Below are 16,398 nucleotides of genomic sequence, written 5' to 3'. Positions count from 1 at the left end.
ACATATTTTTTAAAAGAATTTTTGATCTCAGGGTACAGTTAGGAAGAAAGAAGCCTTGAATTCACCCCATTTGGGAAGGTTATTGTTTTTTTTTTTTGTGTGTGTGTGTGTATGTCTGTTGTCCTTGTTATCGGTAACCAATGGAAAAATATACTGGATGTTTTGAAAGACGGAGATGTCCCAAATTGAGTGAATACACAGCTGCTTTGCAATCCCTCGGTTGGATTTTACCTTCATCCCCATTTTAGCATCAAATCCGGGGGATCTTTAGTTCAGACACCTTTGCAGGTGCTCAACATAACTAACCTTTCAATAAGATTAACTGCCAGACTGTGACATTTGATGTGTGATAATGGGAGGCTTTGTGAATTTTAAGTGGTTCTGCAGATGAAGTTGCAATACAGTGTAGACTTCTCAAGGTATAATTTAAGGACGAACAACTAAAAAAGCATTAAATGCAGAAACTTCAGAGATACAAGCATCAACGTGTTCATTGGAGGAGGAGTGTCAAATATTTGGGCACATGCCACCGGGTGTCCTCAAGGAAAGGATTCGTGCCAAATGCGGGAACAATGTCATTGTTGCGGTAACACACTTTGTACACGTACCTACTAAGAGAAAAAGGCACACTCATCTTCTTTTACTCGTGACAAAAGTCATAACCCAGAGGAGTGGCAAAGAAGTCTCTGTCAGGCCCTCTAAATTATCTAGGTATGTCCATTCCGTCCTCCAAATTCCCTAAACATCTATTTTCTTTGAAAGAAACAGGCTGGAGAGTTTAAATAGCTGGATCAAAAAGGACCAGATCTCATCTCATCCGCTGTTTGGAATCCAGGGACAATCTTTTTAAATCAAGGAACATGGTATTTTGAGATATATATATATATATATATATATATATATATATATATATATATATATATATATATAAAGAATCTTCTGTACAAATTTTGACACAGTGTCACGGGTCGGATCTGTGGTACCCTCCAACAGCTCTCGGGTGAGACAATGCAAGAAGGTTCACAAGCAAAATGATTAGGTTAAGTCGGCCTTGAGCTAATCAGTGGATTCACCGCTGATGCGGATTAACCAGTCTAACCATGGGTAGGTAGGGTGTGGCTGCAGGAGGTAGGTCACTGGGGATGTGCCTTTGGGGTTTGTATTTTTGTCCCTGGTAAGTGGAACTCTCTCTCTCTGCTCCCTGTAGCCATGTCATTAGCTGGTGTCCTCCACCACGCCTTTCTTCCAAGATGTCCTGCCTTACCTTGTTAGGTCACAGGAACACAAAGCTGTCTAAAACACACGGTATCTGCCAAGTGGGCCTGTGGATTTGAATTCACACAGACAATCGGGGAAGCACTGGCCAAGTTTATAGAGACACTCAATTAGCAAGTCCACTTCCAGGAGCATTATCCAAACATGCCCCCTGCCATGTCCAACCCACCCATATACATAGGGCAAAGGATAGTGATTTCAATATATAAGTGAATCAATCATTTATAATTGCATTGGAGAGATGTTTCCTTGCTTAGAGTTTGGCAAGTTTATAATAGAAACATATTTTGAGAATATCATTTCACAGGTACAAATTTTAATTTTAGATCTCCATGGTGTGTGTTGATGTTACGAATGTGCATGACACATCTGTAACTAACACACACACACACACACACACACATATAACAAACACGCTAAAGTCTTCGTATGTTCACTATGTTTATTATTTACCAAAAGTAAATAAAGGGGAAGTCAAGCAGTATACAGTTGTACGTGGTAATGTTGAAATGTGCACTCACCGTGTATGATGACTCATCCTTGGTGTTTAACACGCACACCCGCTTACACGCCAGTCACATCCAATCCCCGTGTTTAGCCAGGCCTCAAACAGCCAGCACATTAAGAACCCGCTAATACAAATAGGCAGGCTCTGTCAGATTATTTTGTTCAAAGCATGAGAAACCCATTAAAAATGAACACATCAACCAAAACCTCTCATAATTGAGGACTCCTGCTTTCAATGGTGGGAGCACCTTTGGTGAGAAGGATTAGCCATGACATGAAGAATATACATTTTTAAGTTATATTTCTTATAAGAAAGAGAATGTCTAACAGGAAAAAATTGAAACCTAGAAAGAAGTGGAAATTTGTAAATATAAAAAAATGGACTTTATCCCTGGGTCCTCTTTTTCCTATTTTTGTGTGTTTTATTACTTTATGCATAGGATAGGGTGTGTTCTGTGCACGAAAATAAAAGGAAACAGAAGACGATTTGTGTTGGAGGTGGCCGATCCCAGTTTGTAAGCGGGGAGGAGGATATATTTTATTGCTTACAGTTAGGAAAAAAAGAATGCTCTCAACCTATTGTCCCCATCTTTTGTGCTACAGAGAAATCAATACATTTGTTTGTTTATAAAAATTGATATTTTATAAGTGCATGTTAATGATACAGAACAGTGGGCTTCATCGTGGCATACCTGTACATACATAAAAACACAATGTGTGCTGGGCACAGTGGCACATGCCTGTAATCCCCCGGCGGCTTGGGAGGCTAAGGCAGGAGGATCCTGAGTTGCAAGCCAGCCTCCACACCTAAGTGAAGCTCTAAGCAACTCATCCTAAGCCCTATCCCTAAGTAAAATTTAAAAAAAAAAAAATGCCTGGGGTTGTGGCTCAGTGGTTAAGTGCCCCTGGGTTCAATCCCCAGTAACAAATAAATAAATACATAAATAATAATGTGATCAATTTCACCCTCCAATTCCTCCCCTCCCCTCCTCCGTTCCTCTGATTTCCTGGCCTCCTCTTTTTCTTTTTCTTTGTATTTATTTTTCCTGAGTTTTCCCTCTAGCTTACACATGTGAGAGAAACCATGCGAAACTTTTCTTCCCGAAAGTGACTTATTTCACTCAAGATTATGATCTGCAGTTCTGTGCATCAATCTTTTTTTTTTTTAGCCTCCACACGGATCTCCAAGGATGCTGTACTAATTCACGTTTCCAACCACAGCTCCTAAGGGCTCTATTTCCTCCTTCCCCACCAGCATGGACGGCTATTGATATTCTGGATGATCACCTTTCTAGCCGGAAGGAGAGGAAATGTCAGAGTACTTTGATTTGCATCTCCCCGATGGACCAAGAGAGTGAACGTTAGTCACACAGGTGAGCAGTTGTCTTTCTTCTTGGGAGTGCTGTGTGTTCGGTTCACATGCCCATTTCCTTGGGTCATTGGATTCTTTTAAGGATGCTTTCTGGATACCAGTCCTCTGTTGGAAGAGGAGATGGCAAAGATTTTCTCCCAACCTGGAGGTTGTCGCTTCATGTCCTTAATCATTTTCCTTTGCTTTGCAGAAGCTTTTAAATTTGATGGCATCTCACCTGTGGAGTCCTGGTTTTATTTATTGAGCTTCAGGAGTCTTGTTAAGGAAGTCAGTGCTTCTGGCAAGGTGATGGAGTGCTGATCCTCTGTTTTCTTCTACTAGTTGCAGAGTTTCAGGTCAAATTCCAAGACATGTGCTCCACCCTCACCTTCCTGCAGGGTCAGAATTAGAAATCGAGTTTCATTCTTCTACCTATGGATTTCCAGTTTCCCAAGCACCATGTGTTGAAGAGGCTGCCTACTGCTCTGTGTGTACTTGGAAACTTTGTCAAGGATCAGACACAACTGTATCTCCGTGGGTTTGTATTTTCTGTTCTGTTCGTCTCTGCATCTGTTTTTATGCCAATACCATGCAGTTTGGGTTACTATAGCTCTGTGGTGTCATTTAAAAATCAGGTTTTGGGATGCCTTCAGCATTACTTTTCTTGCTAAAGATTTCTTTGGTTTTTCTGGGTCTTTGGTTCTTTTCTATGAATTTTAGGATTTTTTTTTTCTCTTTCGAGTGCAACAGTCATTGGCATTTTGATGGGTGGTGCATTGAACCCATAGATTGTTAGAGTCTGTAAACAAGTCAAAATAACACCTGGCATTTTGCCAGGGGAATGTTAGAGTTCGTAAACAAGTCTGGATGGTGCCTGGCAAAATGCCAGAGGGAGTGGTTTGAGAAGTAACAAAAGCGAGCCATTAAGTGTGGAGATTCCTTATTGGTTGACTGATGTATCTAGTTTATGCTAATTAGATAAGCTGTGTGGAAAGTATAAATACTGCTCCTGTCCTGCAATAAACGGCTCCTACTCCTGCTGTATCAACGTACACAAGTTCTTCGTCACCCCCCCAGCTATTTTGCCCAGCCAGCCTGGCTGCGGCAGTAGATCACTTTTTCATATTTCAAATTAAAAAATACATTTTTTATGGATGTGCAATTGAGAGGCCAAAACAAAACCACCCTTTAAAAAAGTGCAAATTCATCCACCAAAGAAATAAACCAAGATTCATGATTAAATAAAAGGTATTTTAAAACAAGGACAGTCATTGATTATTTATCAACACTTTTTCATGCTGCTGTGTTTTTATTTCTAATAATTTCTTTAAAATTGATTTTAATTTGTTATATATGACAGCAGAATACATTTTGAGACATATTACACCTATATAGAACTTTTTTTTACATTGCTGGTCATGCTGCTATGTTTTCAAATATCCATTTAAATGCTTCCATAGTGTTTCATTGACTACTATACTTTAGTGAATTTCAGATGCTTAGGGTATGTCATGGGTTTTGCTATTGTATACAATTTTCCAACAAAAGTCTGTATAATGTTATCCTTCTTATTTTTCTCTTTTAAATTATACTTTCTTCCACATGGACCCTGTTTTATATTTTTAGCCTAAGGGGAAAATGTTAAATTCTTAGATTTTTATTTTCAAAATTGCCAGAGGCTACTGGGAAAAGATAAAAAGAATACACTCACACAACACTTTAAGCTAAGTATTAGAAATGGAATAGGTGTTGATGATTTCAAATAGGCTGAGAGTAAGTGCCTTGTAATACCCAACAGTTATTTAGAGACCAGCACATGATAGGGGAGGTTTGAGTCAGCAAGGTCTCAAGAAAACTCAATTTTGGCTCTGCTGCTAACTAATTGGTTAAGGTTAGACAATTTTATTTTTACTTGATTAAGTTCAAATTGGCTCATGTATAAGATGACTATCAGAAAAACTTACTATTCACTCTAAAATCAGTACTTCTTGCTATCCAGTTGGATTTGTAATCCAATTTAATTTTTTAAGAAATCTTTGTTCATAATAAAATTGACTTTCAATTCCATTTTTAAAAGCCCTGTCCTTATCTAGTGACCTAAATTGTGACCTTATCAGATGAATTGATACATATTCCATCAGCTTCTATATGGATCAAGAACTCATTAAAAAAGGATCCTTGGAATTTTTGTAGTGATCATTTGTGAGGTCCTCTGAGTTTGATAATTTCCCCCCCAAAAAAATTTTAGGATAGCCGTTTCTAAGATTGTACTGGCTTTTTAACTGGGTTTTGAAGGGATGGTACCAGGGTGTGAACTCAGGGGCACTCGACCACTGAGCCACATCCCCAGCCCTATTCTGTATTTTATTTAGAGACAGGGTCTCACTGAGTGAATTGCTTTTGCTGAGGCTGGCTTTGAACTTGAGATTCCCCTGCCTCAGCCTCCCGAGCAGCTGGGATGACAGGCGTGAGCCACTGCACCCAGATATCTTTTTTGTCTTTTATTTCTAATTTTATTGCAATCCACAAAAAATTACACAATCATTGGTGAGCTTTTGTTTTGTTTTGGGGGCGGGTGGTGGTGATGCTATTTTGTCAGTTTTTATTTTGTGACTTTATAATTTACTGAGGCTTTCTTTTGTGGGCTAGCAAAGAAAGCCTTTTTGTGAATGTGCTGTAGATGTTAAAAATGTTATTTGCTTTTGCTGTCGACCATGACCATGTGTCTATCTGCCATCTATCTACCAACCAATAGTGATATCCACATGTAGAGAATAATAACAGTCATGCTATTGTGACCTTCTAGATATCTTTCTGTCTGGTTGACTCTGTAAGGTTCCAAGGTGTTTATACTAAATAAAATACTCAACTCTAATTATTAACGTATTTTTCCTCCATGTGCTAACATGATTTTTAATTTACACACATTTATTGAATTTGGCATGTGATATAATTGAGGCTCAGTAGAGAAGAAGTAGAAGTAGAAGAAGGCTCAGTAGTATTCTGGAGCAGGTTAATAATAGCTTATGCAAGCCAGTTGTTAATTTTTCAGGAGTTTTGTGAGCCAATGGTTAAACATGGCTATTATTGAAAGTTAAATTATATTGACCTGTGAGTAAGCACATTACAGTTAAAACAAAGGTAGTATATGCTCAAAATCCACACTTCTAAAATATTCTTCTTCATTTACAAGAGAGAAAAGATATTTTAGTCTGGCACACAGCTACTTCATCCAACCATGACAGGTAGCCCGTCAATACTAGAACTGGACATCCGTAAGTACCTCCCCAAAGATGCAAAGGAACGTGATCCACAGCACCTTGGTGGAAACATCTTCCAGTTAAGGATGAATCTGACCTTTCAAAACCCAGATTCATTAGAACTGCTTGGCTACAAGGCAAGTCTGTCCTTCCTCAGGTCTGAGGAAGCAACTCCTCACGGTTGACTTTGCATCCTGAGGATGAGCTCTCTTTCTATGAACTGACTGATCATGAATCTTCTTTTTGGAACTGTTCATTCAGGTTCTTTCCTGAGTTTTGAAATGAGTTCTTTTGCTGGTTGGCTTACAAGAGCTTCTCAGTCAGATACTTGCACACTCATTGGTAAGATAGATAAACCCATGTCAGCCTCTGATTAGATCCCTATGTTAGAAACAACCCCTCAGTGTTTGGCTCTCTTGCTCTCCTTTTTTTTTTTCCTTTGTAGAAGCTCTTTAATTCTGCATTGAACACCCCTGGACTCATCAATAGAGTACACACTACCATTACTCCTAAACTCATCAATAGAGTCCACACTACCATACAACTTGAGATCTCCACTTGAGAAACAGGATATTAAAAAAAGAAAAATCACAATTCCTTATGGAGACATTATTGAAAAATAAGTGGAAATCAACGTCATTCAATGTTTTTACTTTATATCTTTAAAATATATCTTATTCAGTTGATTTTTTCTGATAAACCCTATTGTTTGAAGAAATTATAGAATTTGGATAATTTAACTCCTCAAACATACTTCTGTCAGAGGTTCGATCACATTCTTTCAGGATTTTCCATGAGTAAACTCATATACATTTTTTGGTGTTTTTGTAATGGGGTCTTTTGTTGAGAAGATATAGAAAATGCTCTTTTTGGTGGGGCTGGGGATTGAACCCAGGACCTTGTGCATGCAAGGCAAGCACTCTACCAACTGAGCTATATCCCCAGCCCTAAAGCTCTGTTTTAATCTCTCTTTTCTCCTACTAAGAACACTGTTTCCAAAACCATGGTGTGTGTGTGTGTGTGTGTGTATGTATATATATATTCTCATTTGCCCCTTCAGTTCATTCGTGCAAAATAATTGCAAAATCAATATGTTAATTTCCTCCACCAACAAGGAATCTGCTACATGAAGTTCAAAAGTTCTTTTCAAAGAAACTAAGGCCATCCTTTGATCAAATGGAAGGTGAAATTTTTCTCTTTTCCTGTGCATTGATGTTATACATGTATATTCAGGGTTTTTTTTTTTTTTTCATTATATTCAATTTCAGGAGTTGCTTTTTGGCATTTGTCTTGAGTTTATTTTACTTTTGAGTATGTTAAATCATTGATGTGGTTCTCAAGTCGGTACAATATTAGAAAAGAAAACTCTTGAAAGTCTCATTTCTATTCCTGTCTTTCTTATGTTGTTTCCACTGACCTTCCTTCAAATAAACATTTAGTTTTGAATTATTTCAGTGTTTCTTCCGAAAACAAGTAATATGTACTTATAGGTACGTGCACACAAGGTCATCTAAAATAAACATGGCGGCATGATGACTGATATCTTTATGTTCCTCTTCTTTATCCGTGAGTGGTTGACTCTATATGTTCCTCCCTTTGTATTAAGTGCCTTATTTAAAATGAGATGGTATTTGTCTATATGTGCACATCCTCTTGGATCCTGGAAATTATCTCTGGATTCCTCGTGGTACCTAATACAATGGAAGCACCTTACTAATAGTTGTCACTCTGTGTCATTCAGGGAATCATGACAAAAAAACAAGTCTCTGCATGTTTATTCAAGGTGTCATTCTTTTCCAATAGTTTTGGTTTATGATGGATTGAATCTGGGCAGGCAGAACCAGCAAATGTCAGCTAATTGTAGACTTTTTGCACCTTGATATTTCTTTGTTATATGGTAGTATGTAATAAAAATCACTTCTTGTCATATTATAAAGATCATGCACACTATTTTTTTTAATATTAGATGCACCATCCTGTACTGTGTGAATGTACTGTAAGTTTATTCAATCCATCTCTGGTAGTGTGGCATTTAAATTTTTTCAATATTCTACTGTCAAAAATGATGGTGCCCTGAATGATCTTATAAGATCATTCTTACTACAGTAATATTGCTTTGACTTTATTTGTTTTTTTTTTTTTTTAATGAAATGATAATTCTTTTTTTTTTAATGTTCCTCTTGTGCTGTGGTTGTGGCTCAGTGGTAGAGTGCTTGCTTAGCATGTGTGAGGCACAGGGTTCGATTTTCAACACCACATTAAAAAAAATAAACAAATAAAGGTATTGTGTCCATCTATAACTAATAAAAATATTTTTTAAAAACTTCTTATCATTGTTCTCATGATATTTCAAAAATGATCCTTTGGCTCTAAACACATTCAATGTCACACATTAGGAGAAATAGATCTGTACGCCTACTTTGAAACGTGTTTAAAATAAATAAAAATCAACTGTGTGGCGAGAAGTGGTCATCATCCTAGAAAATGATTTTATGTTCTCTGTTTCAGGGGTACAGATTCTGCTGTTGCACACGTAAACACAGGGTCTTGTCCATTTGACAAAGAGATTTTAAAATACGCCACTGACTCCCAAATCTGAACTTCTGAGAAAGATTGAACTTGACACCTTTTCTGTGTCTTCAGGTAACAGTTAAAAATTGTGTGAACTGTTCCAAGAGTCGAAGCTTATCCTGCTGTGACCCGCGAGGCTACCCCCAATGGAGGAGAAAAGAGGAAATCACAAGTAATGGGATCCAGTTCAGGAAGAAGGAGCTCTAGTCGTTGCCCTTAAAATTGTCTTTGCTTTGGGAAATGAAATGACCTTTTGGCGGGCTGTGATTCATTTAAAAATGTTGATTAGACAGGTAGCATATTTACTATCCCTGGATGCCATTGGGTGTCATCCAGTCTGAGAAGGAGGAAGAAAAAAAAATTATGTAATTTAAACTAAAACTCAGTTACGACTTCATTAAATGAAGAGTGAATGCTTCTTGGAGCCAAAGAGTGTGGAAGGGAAGTAGGAAACCCATGGTGCAGCTTAAAGCTTCTAGAATTATGCCCTTGAACATTTCCCCACATTATCTGGTTTGAAGCAGAAAAAAAAAAAGAAAGAAAAGAAAACAAAAACAAAAAAAACAACAATTCTGACTTAGAGAACTACAGGAATGAGTCACAAAGTCATCCAGGGCATGGTAACCATGCGGAGTGGTGTGGGAAGAGTGAAATGAAAGCTATGGGTCATTATCTGTCTTCCAATAATTTGGGAATGTCAGGATGTTATTCCTGACACCCCTAGTTCTTATTTTTATGATTTATCTGGGAAAATATGGTCCAGATAACAAATACTATTCTTTGAAAAAGAACTTCTACCTGGGCATGGTGGCACACGCCTGTCATCCCAGCGGCTCGGGAGGCTGAGGCAGGAGGATCTGGAGTTCAAAGCCAGCCTCAGCCAAAGGGAGGCACTAAGCAACTCAGTGAGAGCCTGTCTCTCAATACAATGCAAAATAGGGCTGGGGATGGGGCTCAGTGGTCAAGTGCCCCTGAGTTCAATCCCTGGTTAAAAAAAAAGTAATAAGGTACCCTCCCCCCAAAGTTGCTTTCCTTATGGGGTACGGGGGTACTCATACCCCCTTGGACTTTCTAATGACACATTTATTGATCCTTCTTTGATACAAGTTTTCCTCAATCTTCATGGCTATAGACATTTTGGGCTCTATGATGCTTTGTCATATGTGTTTTGGAATATTTACTATTCACTAGATGCCAATGACACTCACCTTAGGTATGATGGTCATCAAAGATACCATCAGATAGATTCAATGTCCCATGGGAGGGAAGATGACTCTCATTTGAAAAACAGGACTTTTTGTTTGTTTGTTTGTTAGTTACTAAGGATTGAACTCAGGGGTGTTTAACCACTGAGCCACATCTCTAGTCTCTTTTTTATATTTTTATTTAGAGACAGGTTCTCACTGAGTTGCCGAGGGCCTCCCTAAGTTGCTGAGGCTGGCACTGAACTCAGGATCCTCCAGCCTCAGCCTCCCAAGTCCCCAGGATTACAGCTGTGCACCATTGTGCCCAGCACAGAGAAGCACTCTTAAGGCATGGTACCAAAAGGGTCAATAATATCAACAACTGGTCTCAACAGGCGGTAGATTTGAAGTTTTTAGTTTTAGAGGAAAGTCTCAGTTGCATCAAATATTCATTGTTTTATCACTTCTGTACTTCCATCTGGAAACCTTCGTATTTCTAAGGTTAATGTGCAGAAGTGGTTATATAATTATTTTGGCGACCTGTATTTGGAATTTTACTGAGATGTATCATTTGCCATGCAATGAAGTTTAAATCATTTTAAGCGTTTTTTTTTTTTTTTTTTGGTACAAGTCCTATGAAACCATAAAGATGGAATCACAGATATTTTAGCTAATTTTTCTCTAAATGAGATTATTTAAAGCATTTTCCTCATTGACTGAAGTTTACTGCATTAAGCTTTTGAAGGAGGAGAGTTGGTTTGGGACCAAAGGGCCCTTTGCAAACAATAATGAGATCATTACTGTCCCTATACCTTGTTAGAGATCAGAGAGGAGGAGGTTTAGGAAAATGGATCAGGAATACCTCCCGAGGTAAGCTGAATTGAAGCTTATTCAGCTCAGAATTTGGACTAATGTGTCCCCCGCTGTATTTGCACAATGGATAGAGTTTTTTTTTTTTTTTTTTTAACAATATGTTGATTTTTTGTAAAGCAAAGGCTGGTAGTGGAATAATTGCTAGCAGATAAAAATCCACAATTGTGCCCCGATAACGTTATTTGTCATGAGTATCCTACAAATGTATGTTGACAGTAAAACTGGTTTCAAATGAGTTGAATGATCATTTTGTAAGAAAGACAGATTCATTTAATTTGAGCCCTGCTTAGGGAAAGTCAATACAGAGATTGCCAATATAAGCAATTACATGTTAAATGGAATTTGTACAGTACATTTGAGTGTAGATCTTGCTTTTCAATTTTTTTGCATGATTGCAAATGATTACATTCCAATGAGGCAATCCATGCCGCACGTCATGGGAAATGTCAGGGTCTCTCATTGCTAACAGGCTGGAGTGAGAGCTACGAGCTGAAAGCCCTGGATGGCAATAATAGAATCAAAAGGATAAAGACGACGGAGAGAGAGACCATGTTCTAGTTATTAGTCTGACATAGAGTTACGTTGAAGGATGGGATAAATGTCCCTGTTAAAGAGAAAGGTGCTCACCTCTGTAACTTACTGCAATTTTCCCCCCCCCCCCGCCCATCATTAGGAAATGCCTCTACAAATTACTCAGGCCATCTTTTTTTTTCTTTTCCTCTTGAGGGAAATGGGAGGTAATTGAACTCTGGTGGTCTAGTTCTCATGTTGCAGGTCTATTGGAAAGTCAATGCACACCTTTAAAATCTAGAAGAGCTTACTTAAATTCCTTAACGTATTCATCCATTGAATGGCCTGGACCAACGGTACCTGTGGACTTGAATCTGAACTTCATCCATTCAGTGTTAATTGAGCATCTACTATCACCAACTCTTACACTAGATTTTAACACAGAATTTAGAAATAGAATTTAATTTATAGTAAAGGTTTTGAATACTGAGATCTGCAGTTAAATGTAGTGACGACTAAAAATATGAATAAGGAACACTATGTCCAGCATACCTTATGAAATAGAAGGAAAAAAAATAGAACAAAAACCTTGCAACCTTATGTGACATTTATCCTGAAAGAAATGATAGCGACTCTTGTTCTACTAGTGATATTTATAATTTTGATTCTTCTTAGATAAGAAGATAGAGTCTGAGAAAAATATAAATGGGTTTTCACTTTCTTCTCTTGCATTGAAAGTTTAATGCAAAAGTCAACTTTCCATTACTAGAACAAATTACATGACACAGTCAACTTAGGAAGAGAAAAGGTTGATTTTTGTCTTACGGTATTTGGAGGTAGTGATCTATGATTGATTGGCTCCATTCTTTTGACCCATGGCAAAGCAGCACATCATAATGTGATGGAATCTGCTAGCAGGACAAAAACCTCCCAAGGCAGAGAAGAGGAAGAGATGGTGGTCCTGCAGTCTATTTCAAAGCAACACCCACAATATCCTAAAGAACTTCAATTAGGTCCCATGGGCTGCCAATAAATAGTGAAACCCTGGGGACCAAGCTTTGGACCCATAAATCTTTCCAAAAGATCAATGAAATGTTTAAAAATTTATTTTCTGTGAAGGACTAATGAGTTCACAAGTAGCAAAATATCACCATAGGTTGTTCCTAAATACAAATAGACTAAAAGCTTGCCAAGAGTCTACTGATACTAAATTACTAGAAAAGTTTTTGAAGGTTAAGAGACTTCAAAGAAACAACTGAATTATATCATCCTTTAAATTAAACAACAGATGTTGATGAATTTAAACTCCTTCTATCACATGAGCTCTTTGTTGACTTCTCTCTGTCTCTCTCCAGCTGGGATTTGGAGGGTATATAGCTAATTAGGTCAAAGGAACTTGAGAAGTTGACTTGCTCATAACGAACATACGTTGCAAAATAGGTCTCAAAAGGCACCGATTTAATACTGTCACCATAGCAACCACGGTTGATACTTTTATATTTAGGTTTGTTTTTGCACTGTCTACAATAAATATATAACCAACATGCTACTTATTTATTTATTTAGTACTAGGAATTGAACCCAGGGTCACTTAACTCCTGAGCCACATCCCCAGCCCTTTTATTTATTTATTTATTTTTATTTTGAGATAGGGTCTTGGTAAGTTGCTGGCTTTGAACTTGGCAATCCTCCTGCCTCAGTTTCCCGAATCACTGGGATTACAGGCAGGCATCACCACACTCAGCCCAACATTCTTTCTCATAAGAAAACAAGAGATGAAATATCGATGTACCAAATCACTAGTTAATGGAAACTGGCCATAAATATAAATTCTAAATCCATAGTTCCGAGGACGACACAAATAGTCACTCCTTCCCAAAGAAGAGCGATATCTGATGTGAAATCTAGATGAGCATCGTTCTGTTAAGTTTGGCCCTCGGTAGCTGCTGACGCCATTGGTACCCAGAAGACAGGCCATTCTTATATCTCTGTTCACGGTCTGGCCAGCTGGAAACTATAGTTTATTCTGTCCTACGCAGCAAAAATAGAGTGCATTTGAAGCAATTATCCAATTCATCATATCAGCCGAGCTAGAGGATTCAGACAGAATCCTGATAACTCAGGCCCTTCATTAAAAAGCCGTGCAGTAGATTTTTGCATATTCTCTATCCAAGTACGTTGTTCCGTGATCCCATCTCCCTTCTAATTGGGGACATAAAGCCTTTGACCTGAAACAGTTAGAAATCGTCTGGTGGTGGATAGTATATAGCAACAGTCCTATATACCAGTTCTCAAAACTACACTCTATGAATCAGACGTGCAGAAACGATGTGGGTTTTTTTTTTTTCAAATTATTATTTACTCCAGCAATTTATTGTAACTACCTAAGTTTCCAGCAACGGAGGAAGGAGTAGCCTAAATCACGATATATTTGGATAATGGAATACTTACACAGCCATCACACTGCCTATTTTTAAAAATAGTTCATGACTTGGGAATATGTTCAGTGCATAATATTAAATGAAAGTGGGGAAGACAATTCGATCCAAACTTTAAAAAATAAAGCTGAATATGGAAATGCATATGTGTACATTTAAATTTACTTCTCTGGGGGGGGGGGAGAAATACCAAAATGTGATCTTTAGTGGATGTGATTCCAGATGATTGTTATTTTATTTTTGTTAATTTTGAGTCCTGGTGATGCTTCTTAAAATGATTCCGTATTATTTTAAACATGTTATGTAATGAACAGGGTGGAAATGTAGGGGGATATGTTGGTGATTCATTCTACAGATCATCCCGGGGTCCCGCCTATTTCCAAAGGCAAAGCCTATCTGTGTACACTGTGGGATGCTACCAGAGCATCTAATCTATTTTCCAAGAAGAGACACTTCTAAGAATGAAAGAGGATGTTGTTCCTTAATATTCTGGGAAAACAATGATAAATCACTATTATTATTATTATTATTATTTGAGCAACATTTTTTTAAATCTTTTTGTCAAAACTCCCCGGATGCTGGTTTTCCAGAATATTCTATGACAATGTATCCTTTCGTGGTAAAGAGCAAATTAATTTTAAGTCACAGGGACTCTTAAAGAAAGGTTGCCCTGGACGGTGAAACCAGTCCAGAAAGACTTTATCAAGACTGTTACAGCAGGAGAGAGTGGAGGAAGGAAGGGGCAGGGCCATTTTCAAGTACTGGAGCAGGGAGTTTGGTCCTATGATTCGGTCCCCTGTTTAGAGAGCTCATCAGAGCTAGGTTCCCGCCTTCCTGGTCCTGGGGGCAGAGGCCCTGTGTGTGCTGATGCTACCCTTTCGAAGTCATGGCTCTGGGGACTTGAGAGAAGCACCCCGGGTCAGCAAAACAGGAGAAAATTGACATTTCCAAGGACCAGAGAGAGAATTGATCATTGAAAGGTCTTTCGTGTAAATGCTCTAAGCACAGGGTGCTCAGGGGTCTGGGGTCCGGCATGAGCCTATCTCAACTTCAGTCCAAACCTGGGCGGGTATAGGGAGGGCGTTCAGGCTATCTTGGTCAGAACCACTAAGCACCAAGTGGTGCCATCTTACCTTCCTAAACACTAGGATTGGGGGAAAGTTGGTGGTCTGAGTCTTCCTCTTTTGTCTTTATTCTTTTTCAAGAGTCATTTTCCAATTAGGCAGCATTGGGCGGAGATCCATAAAGAGCTGCAATTTCCTTTTTCATTCCATATTTTTAGTTGGTATATTACACATAATGGCCTGCAGCGTGCTGCTATATTTCATGTCCATACGTGCACACAATATGACAACATAATTTGGCCGGAATCGTTACCAGTATTTTTTTTTTAATTTTTAAAATTTTTTCACTCATCTCTTTCCTCTGACTCTCCTGATCTCTCTTTAATATTCATGAGATCCCCCAATGCCAATCTCTTTCTCTTTCCTTTCCCCTCTCTGGCTTCCCCACATCAAACATAGCACCTTGGATTTTTTCTGAGTTTGGCTTATTTTGTTTAACATAATGCTCTCAAGTTCGGACCCTTTTCCTCCAAATGACATAACTTCTGTCTTGCTCATGGCCGGATGTAACTTCATGGTGTCCATACACCACCACATTTTCTTTATCCATTCTTCCATTGATGTCCACCTGGGCTGGCCCCTTAGTTTGGCTCCTGTGAATTGTGCTGCTACCAACCTGGGTATGCACATATCACCATATAAGGATGCCCTTAATGCTTTATAAATACTGAGGATAAATACTGAGGAGTGGCCCTTTCCAAACCAGATATGAAGCTAAGTCCGTTTAACAAATGTAAACCTGAAGTTCTGAATGTGTTTCGAATTAAGAACTTAAGCAAGATCTTCACCAGACCTTCTTATTTCTTTCCTAATTAAGGACTCTCTAAGCAGTGTGTTCGCACGGGGGCTTCTTTCTCTGGCTCACCCTCTTACCCCACAGTAGAGAGAAAATATTACTTCCCAGAGTAAAAGAAAGTATTTCGAGGCCAAGGGCGCTAGATTTATTAACAATGAACAGGAGTGGGAAATAAATGTCATTCTGTAGATGACTTTCTCAAGGTGTCCACGGACAAGAGGTCACCTGACACCCTGTGCACATTGGGACTTTCCATACCAACATTCAGTTACCTGGCAATGTCCTGGGAATGATTAAGTTGGTGGTAAGTGTATAATGAAGATGATAAAAATCAAAGCCAAACAAAGGTAGAAGCCCTATTCCATTGAAGGGTCTCTGAAAGAAAAAAAAAATATCTTTTAAAATTTTATTTAAAATTTTTTTTTTCAATATGATTAAGTAATTTTATTTAGTCTGAATTTTCCAAAGTTGGTGAAAATGCACACTAGTTTTAATGACATTTTAGTGAT

At 38.3% G+C, this 16,398-nt stretch overlaps 1 non-coding gene across 1 annotated transcript; it reads right to left on the bottom strand.

Annotated features, from left to right (window-relative positions):
- Nucleotides 1-7,263: 7,263 nt before the first annotated feature.
- On the bottom strand, nucleotides 7,264-7,340 carry Trnaa-ugc (transfer RNA alanine (anticodon UGC)). Its single transcript has one exon. It is a non-coding gene; the product is annotated as a tRNA-Ala (tRNA).
- Nucleotides 7,341-16,398: the final 9,058 nt, after the last annotated feature.

This window comes from Marmota monax, unplaced genomic scaffold, assembly GCF_021218885.2.
Source record: "Marmota monax isolate L192 unplaced genomic scaffold, Marmota_monax_Labrador192_F-V1.1 WCK01_AAM20220418_F8-fsc00028, whole genome shotgun sequence".
NCBI lineage: Eukaryota > Metazoa > Chordata > Mammalia > Rodentia > Sciuridae > Marmota > Marmota monax.
The sequence above is the reverse complement of the archived record's forward strand: the minus strand, read 5'-3'. Positions and strand labels throughout refer to the sequence as shown.